At 42.0% G+C, this 14,801-nt stretch overlaps 2 protein-coding genes across 2 annotated transcripts in view; one reads left to right on the forward strand and one right to left on the reverse strand.

Annotated features, from left to right (window-relative positions):
- ANKEF1 (ankyrin repeat and EF-hand domain containing 1) overlaps window positions 1-14,801 on the reverse strand; it is a 465,781-nt gene that overhangs the window by 173,392 nt on the left and 277,588 nt on the right. The gene's annotated exons all lie outside the window — the stretch shown is intronic.
- The window catches only part of PAK5 (p21 (RAC1) activated kinase 5), a 284,881-nt gene continuing 272,142 nt past the window's right edge, over window positions 2,063-14,801 (forward strand). The window contains exon 1 of the mRNA XM_060612126.3: window positions 2,063-2,406. The gene's annotated coding sequence lies outside the window, so the exon portion shown is untranslated. The remainder of the gene's footprint in view (window positions 2,407-14,801) is intronic.

Consider the following 14,801-nt stretch of genomic DNA (forward strand, 5'->3'; position numbering starts at 1 on the left):
AAATGATTAATATTAGTATATAAAGGACTGGACAACTCATACCAACTCGAGACAACTCTGAAGGGTCATCCTAGCTCCAGAGATCCCTGGAGGGCTGGCCAAGACTGTCACCAGACTACAGCCTAACTTGACTTCTACCTCTGTCTACTCCTACTTCCTGTATCTCCCAGTCACATGTGTTGGTCCTTAATGAACACCCAGCCTGCTAAACTCTCAATAAATGACATTATATAAAAAGAAACTCTCTAGGTCTTGATGCACTGCAGTATGTACAGAAATAGTATTATTATTCACTTATAAAGTTTAGCTTGCATAACTCCTAAATGAATTTGAGGCAACTAACAATAATCATAGTATTCAACCAATTGAAACAACTATGCAAATGCAAGCTTTGTGTTTAACAGGTGAGACTTTTTTCCTGTGATTGAAGTTCAGTATTTCCAAGCAAAATTCTAATGGCTACCAATCACAAAGAAACTACACCTCTATAAAATTATTTTCTAGCTTTTGCATCTGTGCAAGCACACATACAAGAAGGTCAAAAATGGAAACTTTATGCAAATAATGGAGTGGTAGGTGGCTAGTTATGGCTACGTGTGTGGCTTAGACAATAAAGAAGTAGACTTAGAGACTACTACTCCTTTAAACAGAAAAACAAAGCATGATATACCAGGACATATTTCTCCTTTATACATGGGAGTACTGAGAGAGAAAAGTAACTCTCCGTCTATCCTATGGTTCCTGTTTTGATACAGCAGCTAATACATTGAGGGTCCTGAATGAATGGAAAACAAGCAAGAGAGAAATGATATTTTACTATCAACTATAAAACTGTTTAAGAGTTACTGAGTATAATGGAATACTGATAGATATAAACCCTTATTTTGAATCTGCTATGCAGTTATGGAATCAGATACCCTATCACCAGCTCATGAAAATATTTTTGAGGCAGCTAAAAACAGACAAGGGTAGAACTTTTTCATTTCCAAGGTTGAAAACTCATAACTGGTTTTTGTTAATGTCTCTCTCTCACACTACAGCATGAGCAGTGAATATTATTGACAGTGCTGGAGACTCCGGAGGTTGGGAAGAGAGTGGACCACGAGGGGATTTAATATGAACCACGAGATATCATCGCAAGCTTCAGCCCAAACATCACTCATCAGAAAGCCCTGTGTCATCCCTTGGTATATAAACATACTACTCTTGTTAGAATCTGCCAGTCTTCTTTATTGGGCAAGCCCGGCCTTACCATCGCATGTATAATACATTGGACACTTGGTTGTCCAGTCTGAGTTTTTAGCCCAGCTCAGGAGAGGCAGGGGACAGCCAAGGGAGGCTGGTTCAGACTTGAGTAGAGCAGCTCAAGTAGCAACTAGTTTGCTAGCCAACCAGCAAAATGAGCACGGAGAGGTCGAGGAACCCATGTTCCCCTAAGCCAGTTTCGGATGGGTGTTCAGAGCCCAGCCCTAGCGTGATGTCTTCCAGGGCAGCACAGCAACCCGGGGGGTGGGGAATGGGGGAATCTTCCCTTACTAGCCGCCACATAATCTGTAGGCAGGAGGGACGTCTGTGGATGATACAGACCGTTTCTGGGCTGGCTAATTGAAGGATGGCCACACAGAGGTCACAGACCGGGGCTCCTCTAGATCCTTGCTACTCCGTGTGGTCAGAGGACCAGTGGCAACATCACTTGGGACCTTGTTTAGCCTGCAGAATCTCAGGCACCTGTCTAGACCAACTGAACCCGTATTTGCATTTTAATCCCACCGCACATTTAAGTTTGAGAAACACAGGTCCAGGTGGTAGCAAGGCGGATTGCGGAAGGATCTGCCTCTCAGCCCCGCCCCCTCCCCCGTCTTTGCTCTCCGCGGGAGCAAAGCTCAGCCCCACATTGGTCTTGCACATTTCTGCGAACCCCGGGTGTGTGCGGAAGGGGCGTGCAGGAGGCACCCCGGCACGAGCAGAGGGCAACTGGGTGACTGGATTGGCGAAGGGCTGCTTTCTCTGGATCGGGGCTCCTCAGCGCGTAGACACTCCCCCGACCCTTCCTCCCCCCCGCCCCCCCCCACCCCCACCGCCTCCCGCAGCTGCTACTGCCTGCCTCCCGCCGGCTGCCGCGAAAACCCGGAACAGCTGCGTGCGCTCGTGGAAAGTCCTCCTAGGGGCGAAGCCGGGCAGCTGGGCATGCTCAGTAGCTGGGGGAGGCTTGGGTGGAGAGTAGAAAGCCGCGGCTCTGCCTCCCACCCCCTCCCTCTGGCCCCCGCCCCCCTTGCCCCTACCCAGCCCGTAGTAGTTGCCCGGCGTGCGCCCGCGGAGACCGGGAACATGGCGCTCCGAGCGGTGTAGCAGCCGCGGAGAAGAAGCGGAGGAGGCGCCGCCGCTGCGCTGACAGCCAGCCACCAGGTAAGCAGGCGCGCCTGGCGGGGCTGCCTGGGTGGGTAGCGGCGCGGGGAGGGGCGCTAGCGTGGATGCGCACGGCTGGGACCCCGGGCATCTCGCTTCGCCGGCAGGATGCGAAGGGGATATCTGACAGCGCGCAATTGTGCATCGCCTAGGAGATGCCAGAGGCTGGGGACCGGCTGGCTGGAGGGCAGGGATTCGGGGACCGCCCCCACCCCCCATGCGCTGCCACCCAGCCTGGGCTCTCTACGGGTCAAATAAAGGATAGTTCCTTTCTGCTGGGCGAGAGGGCGCGGGGGAGATCCCCGGATACCAGTTCTGGGAGTGCGCTGGTCCCCCGGACGGCTCGCAAGCCCAGCACCGGTTCTTTGTGTGTACAGCCACACACGCCCAGGGGGGTGCCACGGTGCCTGCTTCTCCCCGGGAGTGTTGCACATATTGCCAGGGCAGGATTTCCGTATGGTTTTGGTCTCTTGGCAGGTGTGGACTGGAAGATGTAATAGCAGAGCCTTTATGGGGCTGTGTTTTCCTTTGTTACTTGCCTTGGTGTGCGTGTGCGTGTGTGTGCGCGCGTGGTGGGTTGTAATGGAGAGAGAGAGAACTTCTGCTCGTGGGCACGGGTGTGGGCAGAGCGTGGAAGAGGATCTCGGCTCCAAACTTGTAAAAATCGCATGTGATGCCGGCCTCCTGGAGGGTTAACTTGAAAAGTCCAGAGATCATCTGTGCCCGGTTTGGAGCAGAGGCGTGTTCGCCCCTCTTGAACCCATGTGTGTGTATCTGGAGCTTTAAACATGGGATGTGAGTCACTTCAACATTAGATAGCAGTTAAGGAAATGTGAAGCATTTGGGGCTATCTGTGGTGGTCTTTTTTTTTTTTTTTTTTTTTTTAAAGGTCAAATTAATAAATAGAGAAGTTGGCAGCAAGCCCAAGGAAAGTGTCATCGTTAATAGCTGATGACAGCTTCGAAGGCTAAATACACTTTTGGGGAAATCAGGAAACCTGGCATTCCACAGGGTTCTACCAAGAAATAGCCATAGGGTCTTAAGGAACTCCCAAAATCTCTTAGTGCAGCCGTTTTCTCTTCTGGGGTTTGGAGGTATGTAGACCCTCTCTCTCTTACCTGAGTCCAGATGGACAAGACTCTTGAAAAGCCCCTCCCACACCAGAATTCCTATGAAACTGACACTCCAGAATAACAGCTGTGCCACCTTATACTTGCATATCTGTTATGTTCAGCAGCACAACTCCCTGAGTTAGGGAGGGAAGACAAATTTAGAATACGCTTTTATTTTTTACTCCAAGGATGGACATCTGTGACTATGAAGTTTAGAGACACTTTCCTCTGTACTTAGAGTATTTATTCTTATGGTCTCCTTAGGTGGCAAGAATGAGTCAGTAGCATCAAAACGAAATGGGGAGTGCTTGAGGAAAATGCATTTAAGTAAATTAAAGCTGTAAATGTTCAATCTGACAGTAATACCTTGACTTAGAATACATATATGCAAAGCAGAAGCATTGCTAATGGAAGCAATATTGTTGATGGAAGTTTATTGATAGCATTGGTCTTAGAATACAATTTTTGTGTTCCTCTGGGACTAGGTACAGATTGATTATACTAGGTGTCTGCAAGTTGGTATTTTGTTAATAAATGTGAATTTTAATTTCAGGCATTGAAAACCTAATTTGTCAGCTCCTCTCCTTTCCTTCATCAGAGTTTGTTTCAGCACTGCAGGTGTGAGTGGCAGGTGTTCTGGGGTGTGGTATCATTTTGGTGATGAGACAGCTGAGTTTGAGCTCTGCCTCTGCCATTATTAGCTTTGTGATCTTGGGCAAGTTATTTAACTTTGTGGAGCCTCAGTTTCCTCCCCTGTAAAACAATCCTGGGAATAGAAAGACTTGTCTAAGTGGGAGAGTGTGTGGACTACTGGTAACATAAACCAACCAGGAAAATGGTGGGGACATTGGAAGAGGAAGGGAAATGGATATTTATTCAACCTATACTATGTGCTCTGTGTTACGCTAGTCAAGCTCAAATAAGTGATCTAACACTTCAACTATCAGTTTCTTAGGGCTGCCGTAAAACAATGGCCAAAAATGAGGTAGCTCAAAACAAAATTTATCCTCTCACAGTGCTGGAGGCTGAAAGTCCATAATCAAAGTGTAGACAGGTCTGTGCTCTGGCTGAAGCCTCTAGGGGAGGATCGTTTCTTGCCTTTTTCTAGCTCTGGTGGCCCCAGGTGATCCTTGGCTTGTGACAACATAACTCCATTTTCCTGCCTCCATCCTCACGTGGCAAAGTTCCCCCTTCTTATAAGAACACCATTCATACTGATTTAAGGTCCACTGTAATTCAGTATGACCTCATCTTGATTATATCTGCAAAGACCCTATTTCCAAATAAGGTTCACATTTGTAGGTTCTGGTTAGGTGTGAATTTGGGGGAGACACTATTCAGCCCAGTATGCCAGCATCCCTATGATCTGTGTTTAATGACATGATTATTTCTGCATATGAGCAGAAGGTAAAGATAGAGTATTGTGGGTTCAGAAAAGACTTTAAAAGTTATTTAATACAGCTGACATATTTGTGGCTTCCCAAACATGGTAGGGAAGAGCAGCATTTAGAGATACTAGACAAATGTCACTAATCTGGAAACCCAGATAATCTAGGATCTCAGTCTTCCACAGGTAATCTGCCTGACGTGCCCTGTCCCAAAAGGGTTTGTTAATGTCGCCTTCCTCTCTTTTGCTACCCGACCAACACAATGCAAACAAACAACAGAAAATCAAATTCAATAACCAAAATAACAAAAGCGACAGAAACACCCCAATATTAACACCTTTCTAATTTTTGTAAAAGACACCATTGTACATGGAATTGCTTTAGCCAGAAACTCAAGAATCATCTTTTGACACCTTAATTTCTTGTGCCCTCCATATCCAAAACCATCACAAAATTTTATAAATTTCTCCACGTATCTCTCGGTAGATTCTCCCTTCCATCTATACCACACCACACTATCAATCCTCAAGTTGTCTTCCCCATACTGGATCACTGGCATAACTTTCTAGCAAGACCCGTGGCTCCTTGCTTGGCCCTTCCAATCATTCTTCTAGAATAGATAGGATCATGTCAATTCCTTGCATAAAATGCCTCTACATACCTGAGGTGGGTTCCAGAGACTGAGCCTTGGGCACTTGGCCAGCCTCATCTTGGGCATCTCCTTCTCTCGCTGCTGTTACACTGACCTCCTGTCTGTCGAATTTCCCAAGAACTTCCCCTACACCTTGCTGGTACAAACTGTACTTGTCCTTTGGGCCTCCTTGATCTCCCTTCCCCAGCAGCCCAATTCTCTTATCAGCCTTTTAATTTTCTTCCATAGCACTTACCTCAATTTGCAGTTTCCTATTCATTTGTTTGACTATTGAATGTCTGTGAATTCCGTGATGGCCATTTGTTTTGTGTCTTGCATGTAGAAGATGATCAACAATGGCAAATGAGTGAAGGAATGAAAACTCTCATAGCATTTTTCTGTGCCAACTTAAAGATCTGATTTTTTAGAAACTTTTTTTTTCCCCACTAACTTGTATAAAAAGAGCAATTGAGAAACTCGTTCTGACTGGAAAAGAGGAGTATTCTTGGCTTTAACAAATGCATCTTCTAAGAATTGGTTTTAAGCGAGCAGTTAAGAATTGAGTCAAAATATTTTCTGCCAACTGAGGTCTTTGTAAAAACCTATCAGTCAGCAAACATTTCACAAATATCTATTGGACATTTGTATTTGTCATGGTAGGCCCTAGAGGGGACAATGGAAAACTAGACTTTTAGCCTTCTAGAGATTAAAAGTAAACAGTAAATAATAATTGCAGTAATATTTATTGGGCTTCTGTTCTATGCCAGGTTCTCCTCCGTCCCTGTCCCTACTGGTTACTATAGATAGCCCTCCAGTCTCTCCTAGTAACACAGAATCCAAATCAAATGCACAACAAATACTTCATGAGCTAATAATTGGTAGGTGCTATTATCCCGATCTTTTAAAATAGGAAACTTCTGCTTATGGGGGGGTGGGAAGGAATCTGCTCATATACAGAAGAGCTTGCAACTGCTTTGTGAATATAGCCAGGTGGGTCCTGTTCTACTTTGCAGAGCATCAGCCTATTGTCTCTGGGGTTAAAATAAGAGCCAAGTTGCTCTTTATAGAGGAGCGAGTTCCTGGTGTGTTTGTCTTCCACAGTTGTCAAAATTCTTAACTGGCAGCTGAATTGTTTTATTCTGTTTAATCCAAGTGAGAAGTAACGTAATGTCTCATTCAGGGCACTTTTGGGTAGTCCTGAAAAGCAAGACTCAGTACCCCAGGAAAATGAATGTGGTGGAATGCAGGAATACAGGATTACATTTGGATTTCTTGGATGGCCTCGATTTCCTGTAATTTCATTTCATGAATGGTACTTTTTTTTTAAAAGCAAATAAAAACATTTAATGAACGTTTTTTTTTTTTTAAAGTTTATTTTTGAAAAAGAGGGGGGGGTGGGAGGGGCAGAGAGGAGAGAGAGAATCCCAAGCAGGCTTTGTGCTGTCAGTGCAGTGCCCCACATTGGCTGAACTCATGAAGCCTGAGTTCATGACATGAGCTGAAATCAAGAGGCAGATACTTAACAGACTGAGCCACCCAGGTGCCCCTTAATGCATATGTTTGAGTATAACTTTTCACCTAAGTAACAGAAATCAGACATTGTGTCTTGATTTAGTTTAAAAGTGATAGATACACAGGGGTGCCTGGGTGGCTGAGTCGGTTGAGTGTCCAACTTTGGCTCAGGTCATGATCTCGGTCAGTGGGTTCGAGTTTCTTGTCAGGCTCTGTGCTGAGAGCTTGGAGCCTAGAGCCTGCTTCAGATTCTGTCTTTCCCTCTCCCCCTCTCACACTCTGTCTCTCTTGCTCTCGAAAGTAAATAAACATTAAAAATTTTGAAATAAAGTGATAGATACACAATTGAGTCTAAAGGAACTAATAAGATATTTCGGTAAGGTGGTTAGTTATAATGTACACATTTAAAAATCAAGCTAGGGGCACCTGGGTGGTTCAGTTGATTAAGCATTTGACTCTTGATTTCAGCTCAGGTCATGATCTCCTGATTAGTGGGATCGAGCCCAGAGTCGGGCTCCTAGCTGACTATGTTGAGCCTGCCTGGAATTCTCTATCTCCTGCTCTCTCTGTTCCTCCCCTGCTGGCATGCAGTCTCTTTGTCAGAATAAATAAACTTAAAAAAAAAAAAATCAATGGCGACCCCAAAATGCCAGTATTTACCAGCTAAGAAATGCAATAGAAAATGATTTTGCTCATGAATCCACAAAAATATAAATTTACCTAAGAAGAATAGAAAATGTACATAACATACTTGGGAATAATAAGAAATGTCTAAAAACTTGTGTAGAAAGCTGTAAAATTTTCCTCAAACACATGAAAACATGCCTTATTCTTGGGGTAGAAAGATGGATATTCTGAAATGGCTGTTTTTCCACAATCAATTATATAGTTTTGCTTTGGGGTTTGGGAAAATTTGACAAAATGATTCTAACATCAATCCAGAAGAATTACTGTGTGATTATACTCAAGAAAATCTTGCTAAAGAATATATGTGGGGGTGGATTGCCCTTAAAGAAATAAAAATAAATCTGGTCATCGAACTCCATTGGAGCCATGTAGTACTGGTGTGAGAATCAATAGATATAGCTCACTGGAATAGCGTAGCCTGGAAGCCATCTCAGGTAGTTTCTGGAAACAAGTGCAATGGATAAAGCATTTTGAAAAGCGAGAAGCATTAGACAAAATCAAGAAGCTACACCAAATAGGTAGAAAACTTTGAACCAAGACCCTCTTTATATGACTCACTAGACTAAATTCCAAATATATTGAAAAGTTTATCGGTCAGGTGAGAAACAAAGCTAGAAGAAGATATTTAACAATTAATGCAAAGAATCACAGCAAAAGATAGCTTTGAATATATTTTAAGCTTTCATATGCAAAAAGACCCCGTTTAAAGCAGAAAATAATCATGGAGAAAAATACTGACACCAAGCATGACAGAACAGTTAATAGAATAATTGCACTGAAGAACTCTTGCATATCAGTAAGTAGAAAATAACACCCCAATAGAATTGTTCAATTATCTGAATAAATGATTTGGAAGGATGAGATAAAAAGGCTAATACACATATTTAATAAATATTCTTACTATTAACCACAGAAATGCAAATTAAAACAAAAATGAGATGCCATGTTTCATGTATTAAACAAGCAAATATATATATTTGCTAAATATATATTTGCTATATATATACATATATATACACATATATATGTGTATATATATACACACACATATATATGTGTGTATACACACACACACACATATATATATATATATATATATATATATATATATATGAACTCAGTACCAGCAGGGATGCAGTGAGAGGACATTTTCATTACTGCTGGTGGGAGAATTACAGGATACAACCTTTCTGGAGGACAGTTAAAAGCTTTTGCCAAATATTTTCAGAGTTGAAATGATTTGACACAACCATTTCTCTGGCTTTAATTTTAATTTTGGTCTTTGCTAAGGAATCAGATGCAGGCAAAAACAATAATAAAAAATTTAAATGCCCTTTAAAACTAAAAATTGGGGGCTGGTTAAAGGTATTTTAAGGTCCCCAAATAACACACATTACTTAGATATTGAGAGTGTTCATTTCAAAGATTATGTATCTTGAAACAACTTCAGTTTTAAGTGGAAATATATAAGCAAGCTCATAATGATATGTGTTTTGTGAAATGGAAATATCCTATGGGTAAAAACTGGAACAAAAAACAAAGTTAGGCCATGTCTGATGGTAGCAATAGGGCTTTGCTTTTTCTTTTATTTATATATTTACGAGTTAAAAAAAAAGTTAGTCAATAACATTGTCTTATGAATCAGAAAAAAAAACCATTATTTTATAAATATGATAGTGATACACATTCAGGTTATAATTATTCATTTATGTAACACACATTCATTGATTATCTCTGTGTCAGGAGCTCTGCCAAGTGTATCAGCAATGACTCTTAGTTTGCATGCAAATGAAAGAAGCTGTCTAACTCGAGCAAAAAGAATTTACTAGAAGGTTATCAGATAGCTAAAAGAATTGCCAGGAAGGAGGGGCGGTGTGGTGGGGGACAAAAACAACAACAGAAAAACAGGCTTGGAAGCAAACCAGAACCTAGCCACCTCCAGGCCGTAAATACCAGGGGCTTAGAGAAGCAGGCTCTAGCCTAGAATAGCTTGCTTGGGGCTGGGCCACAGTCTGCCAGTAGTTATACTGGGATGCTGTTTTCTCCTGGAGTCAGCAGTGACTTGTCCTGAAGAGCGTGGCTTCTCAGACTTGGTCTTTGTGGCTAGACAGGATTTTTGGAGGGGAGGTTGCTTTCTCAGGTTAGATAAGAACCAGTGGGAGGATTATCCAAAGCAGGCAGTTTAGCAGCAGCAACAAGAGATATAGTTTGGAAATAGATGGGGCACCAACATGAGTCTAGGCTTTTTTTTTTTTTTTTTTTTTTTAATTCTGACTTACATCTAGAAAGTCCTATAGTAATGTTTGAGTTTGGTCCACCATGAATACTGCAGTCCCTGTTCAAATAGCTTGGCACATAATACCAAACATCCATAGGGAAGTTGGTATTCTTCCTACAGTTCTAGGAAATGTCTGTGGCTATCTGGATAATTCAGTGCTCAGGTTCATGTTGCTTGTATAATTGTTTGTAAACTTTTCCCTGAGGAAAGACTTGCAAATGGCAGGGGAAGAAGGAAATTGTTCTTCAGTTGCACTAAAAAAAACAGGACAGAGAAAATCTTAAATTACCCAGAGGGGCCCGACCCTGGACACTGCACGGCAAAGAGCTCAGTTGCTCTGTCCCCCAGCCTCTGTGCACCTGCACGGCCACCCGCCGTCTGCACCAGTCAAAGGGCCCATGTGCCACTTTGGCCCCCTCTGGGCCCTGCCATGCGAACCCAGGTCTTGGACTTACCTGCTCAAAAGGCTCCTGGACCCAAAGGGTGCTGAGGAAAGACCGTTCGTGGGAGGTGCACCTGGAGCTCAGACAGGTGGGTGTTGTAGTCCACATACACGGTTCAGGGTGGAAAGAGCTAGGTGGCCGGGCAGGAAGCTGGTTCTCCTTACTTTGCTGGGTTCTGGAATTCAAGAAATCTGAATTTAAATCTGTCTTCTAGGTTGTTAGGAACATAGTTGTAAAGCTAGGCAGATAAAACATATTTAACAATTTTTAGCTTATTTATCATCTTTAAATATATAATAATTAAGACTCCGTTTGTGCTCTTGCTCCCTCAAATGTTAGGATCAGGCCTGTTCAGTTTACTTTTTTTTTCCTTAAAATTTTTTTTAATGTTTATTTTTGAGAGAGAATGAATACAAGTGGGGGAGGGGCAGAGAGAGGGAGACACAGAATCTAAAGCAGGCTCCAGGCTCCAAGATGTCAGCACAGAACTTGATGTGGGGCTTGAACCCACAAACCATTAGATCATGACCTGAGCCAAAGTCGGATGCTTAACCAACTGAGCCTCCCAGGTGCCCTTCAGTTTACTGTTTTAGAAGGGTGATAGTTGTTCACACACACACACACACACACACACACACACACGCACACGCAATTAGCTACTTGTGCAACAACAACACAGATCATAAGAAAAGTAGATTGCACTCCTGTGATTATAGCTAACATTGAACAAGATGTATTAAACCCTCATCCCAGTGTTTTACCTGTATATCTTAATCTTTATAAGAGTCCTGTAAAATAGTCATTCAAGGCAAAATATGCAGTTAGGGTAACGAAGAGGAGTCAAACTCTGGCTCATCGGAATCTGATGTCAGTAGATAAGAAAAGTTTTGTTTGGAGTCCTTGAACCTTCAGTAATTTAAAAATCGCTGGATTAATCAACCCACTCTGATTACAGTCCTCTGATTCAGCATTTCTGTTCATGCAAATTTCCCCATGCAAAAGGAAAGTAAATGCATTGATGGCCTTGATGTGTACAGTATTATGATTGACTGAATGATCAAAAGCAAAAATCAATATCTGGTTCCTTGTATAAGAAACAAATTTAACTTATATTTTAAAACATATCAGTTATGGGACTCCCTTTGCCGGTTTCTAAGGGAATTAGCATTTATGTCACTGGCAATGAAGAATACCTTTTTTTTTTTAATCACTGGTTCATAAACCTAAGCCTCCATTTCCCTACTGTCCAAGTGAATCAAGATGACTTTATCCAAACATTGGTTCCATTACTCTTTTAATAACAAGTTACGGAAGGAGCGAGGGAGGATGGATGTGAGCTCACTCCCTCACACCTTCAGTCTCGAATATAAATTTTAGGATAGTCAACAATTGTTAGCTTCACTTTTCAAGTTCAAGGTTGACATATTATTTAAGAAACTCTTTAGCTGTGTTCTGGATGGAACTTGAGCGCTTTGCTTCTAAGGATGGTCATTTGAATCATGCGAATAGATGTTTGTATAACACACTGATTTTCTAGCTAAGTTGTTCTTAACCATCAGCTGAGTTGCCCACCTGCCTAATTTAGCTGCACTGCAATTTACTGACCCAGGCAAAGAACTTCCTGGTACCGAAGAGTAGAAAACTTCACTTGTTTAAAAGGTTCTTCCCCCAATGTAGAGATAGTTGCTATGTGGGTATGATTTAATCTCTAAAAATACAAATAAACAGTGATGGAGGAGGGTCGGTTAAGGGAATAAAAATCTTAAACTGAATGTAGAGTTTTCTTTCTTGTCTAGGTTTTAGAGACATAGAAACAAATAGTAAAAGGAAATTTCTAATAATACTTGAGTAACAGCAATTCATGACTTGAGTTAGTTTGTTTTATCCCCTCAAATCCAAGGAGTCCCTAAATCTCATCAACTTAAAACTTTCTTGCATATGCCCTTCCCTGTCCCCATTGCCACTTCCCATAGCATCTCTCAATTAGACCTCATGTCAACCTCTTATTTGTCCTCTTTGTTTTCATTCCCATCCCAAAATGAACACCTGATCATCACCATTCATTGAAAACTTTCTACCTAGCTACCACTTCCCCCTGCCCCACCCCCTGAAATTTCTTCCACATGGTTTTGGGTTACCCTTCTGAAAGCAGTCATCACACTGTTTTATATAGATGTTTTCTCACTTGGTTCCCTTCTTATGCTAGCCTGAGAACTCTTCCAAAGCAGGTAACTTGTCTCTTGGTGTCTGTATCCCCAGACCCCAGCTTTATGAAGATGTATGTCAGGTCATTAACAGATGTTTGTGGGGGAATGTCTGTATCCCCAGACCCCAGCTTTATGAAGATGTATGTCAGGTCATTAACAGATGTTTGTGGGGGGGGGGGGGAAATGTTTGTGGATAAATGGACATTACTGAGACTAAAAAATGAGTCCAGATGCAAAAGGGCGATGCCATGGTTTAAAATTCTGGAATGGGTCCTAGCAATGGTCTAATCCATTTCCTTAATTAGCATGGGACTTTTTCCCCTTGCTTTCTATAAATATGAAAAACATGTGGAAGGAAAGATTAATACTTGGTTTCTGGTTAGACACAAATTCTAATATTGGATATGGGTATAAAGCAGACCTTCTAAATACATTGAAAAGAAAGTAATGAAGCAAACTGTAAGCTAAGAGCCAGCTTTCCAGTAATAGAGTAAATAAACGGAGCTTCTGAAAAAATGAGAATAATTATTTAGTTACAAGATTCAATTTCCACTTCTCTGTTGCCCCAAACCTGGTATGAATAGCACATGGTTGATGATGTGACCCCTGCTTGGATATTAGTTGCTTTTTACTTGGAAAGCTGGGGTTTTACTCACTTCTGCCCTGGTCTTTGGCACCACATGTTTCCATAGTAACGAATGCACTATAAAACGAGAAAAACCAGGAAGGCTTGGTAGGGAAATGGATGAAAGTAAGTGGTTCAAATAAGAGGTTCCCCAGTGTGGGACCGGGGGGTCATCAAGCTTCTGGTCACAGATATTTGCGGCAGGATGCCGAGAGAGAGAAGATTCTAGGGTGATAACTGGAAGGGATTTTAAAGGCTGTATACGTATACACTCTTGACAGCAGTTACTGTGTTGATTTTAGCTTGGATTCCTGGGGAAGGGTACCTGCTGGGGAGGGTACCTGCATTGCCATATCAGCGGTCTATACTGGTTGAAAGAAACACTCAACACCACAGCCCACTACCGACTAGGAATCAGGAAACAACAACTGGAGACTTTTACTATCTGTGAAATATAGTTGAGCTGTCCTTTTAAAACTGGAAGGTGTAGGAGAACACTGTGAATTAGGTATTAAACATTTGACAGTGCTGATTTAGAGCAGAGTCTTGTGGCCTAGATATGTTCTGTTTGGCACCCGGAGTGTGAAATTTCCCCTAAAAATTCAGATCTCTTCACTTAAAAAAAAACCATATATACACAAATTCAAAATTTGGCAATAGTGTGTATTTTTATGGCACCCATCCACTGTGGCTGAGTAGTAGCTGCCTCCGCCATGGACCAGTAATGAATGGAGTCTTTGCCACAGTCTCCATCACTCCCTATCGGGTCCCATCAGGCTATTTCAATTGTTTATATTACCTTCTTGTTCCTTGAAGCCTTTTGAATTTGTCATCTTTGGATTACAGGAGAGGATTGCTCTAGGGTTTTGAATCATTCTTATACAATGTTCCTTTTTTTCCTAATATTTATTTGTTTTGAGAGAGTGCAAGCATGAGCGGGGGAGGGGCAGAGAGAGAGGGAGAGAGAATACCAACATTCTCCGTGCTCAGTGCAGAGCGCAACATGGGACTCAGTCCCAGGAACCATGAGATCATGATCTGGGCCGAAATCAAGAGTTGGCTGTTTAACCCACTGAACCACCCAGATGCCCTGCCAATGTTCCTTCATAATCTCATTTCCTGAAAGTATAAGCCAATTTATTTAATAATTTAAATATAAGGCAATATATAGGTTTTAAATATAGGCAAAATATGAGGTTTTAGAAAGATGCATTTTTACAATTCCATCCAGAGGGAAAAAATCTTGAGCTAAGTCTCCTTAATATTTGGTGGGAATATGTGCATGGTTAGGCTTCAGCAACTCAACTTCTTCAGTATTTTTGCAATACTGGGTAATTATTAAAAACCTCATGTGTTCCATTTGAATTAAACCAAAATACAAAAGGAAATCATATGGTCTCAAGCTTGCTGGAGGTAGGGATTATCAAAGCTCAGAAGGATGCTATCATATTTCATATGATACTATCATCTGGAAAATATAAAACATTCAGAATGCAAATATGCCCACAGAAG

Source organism: Panthera onca, chromosome A3, assembly GCF_046562875.1.
Source record: "Panthera onca isolate mPanOnc1 chromosome A3, mPanOnc1 haplotype 2, whole genome shotgun sequence".
Taxonomy (NCBI): Eukaryota; Metazoa; Chordata; class Mammalia; order Carnivora; family Felidae; genus Panthera; species Panthera onca.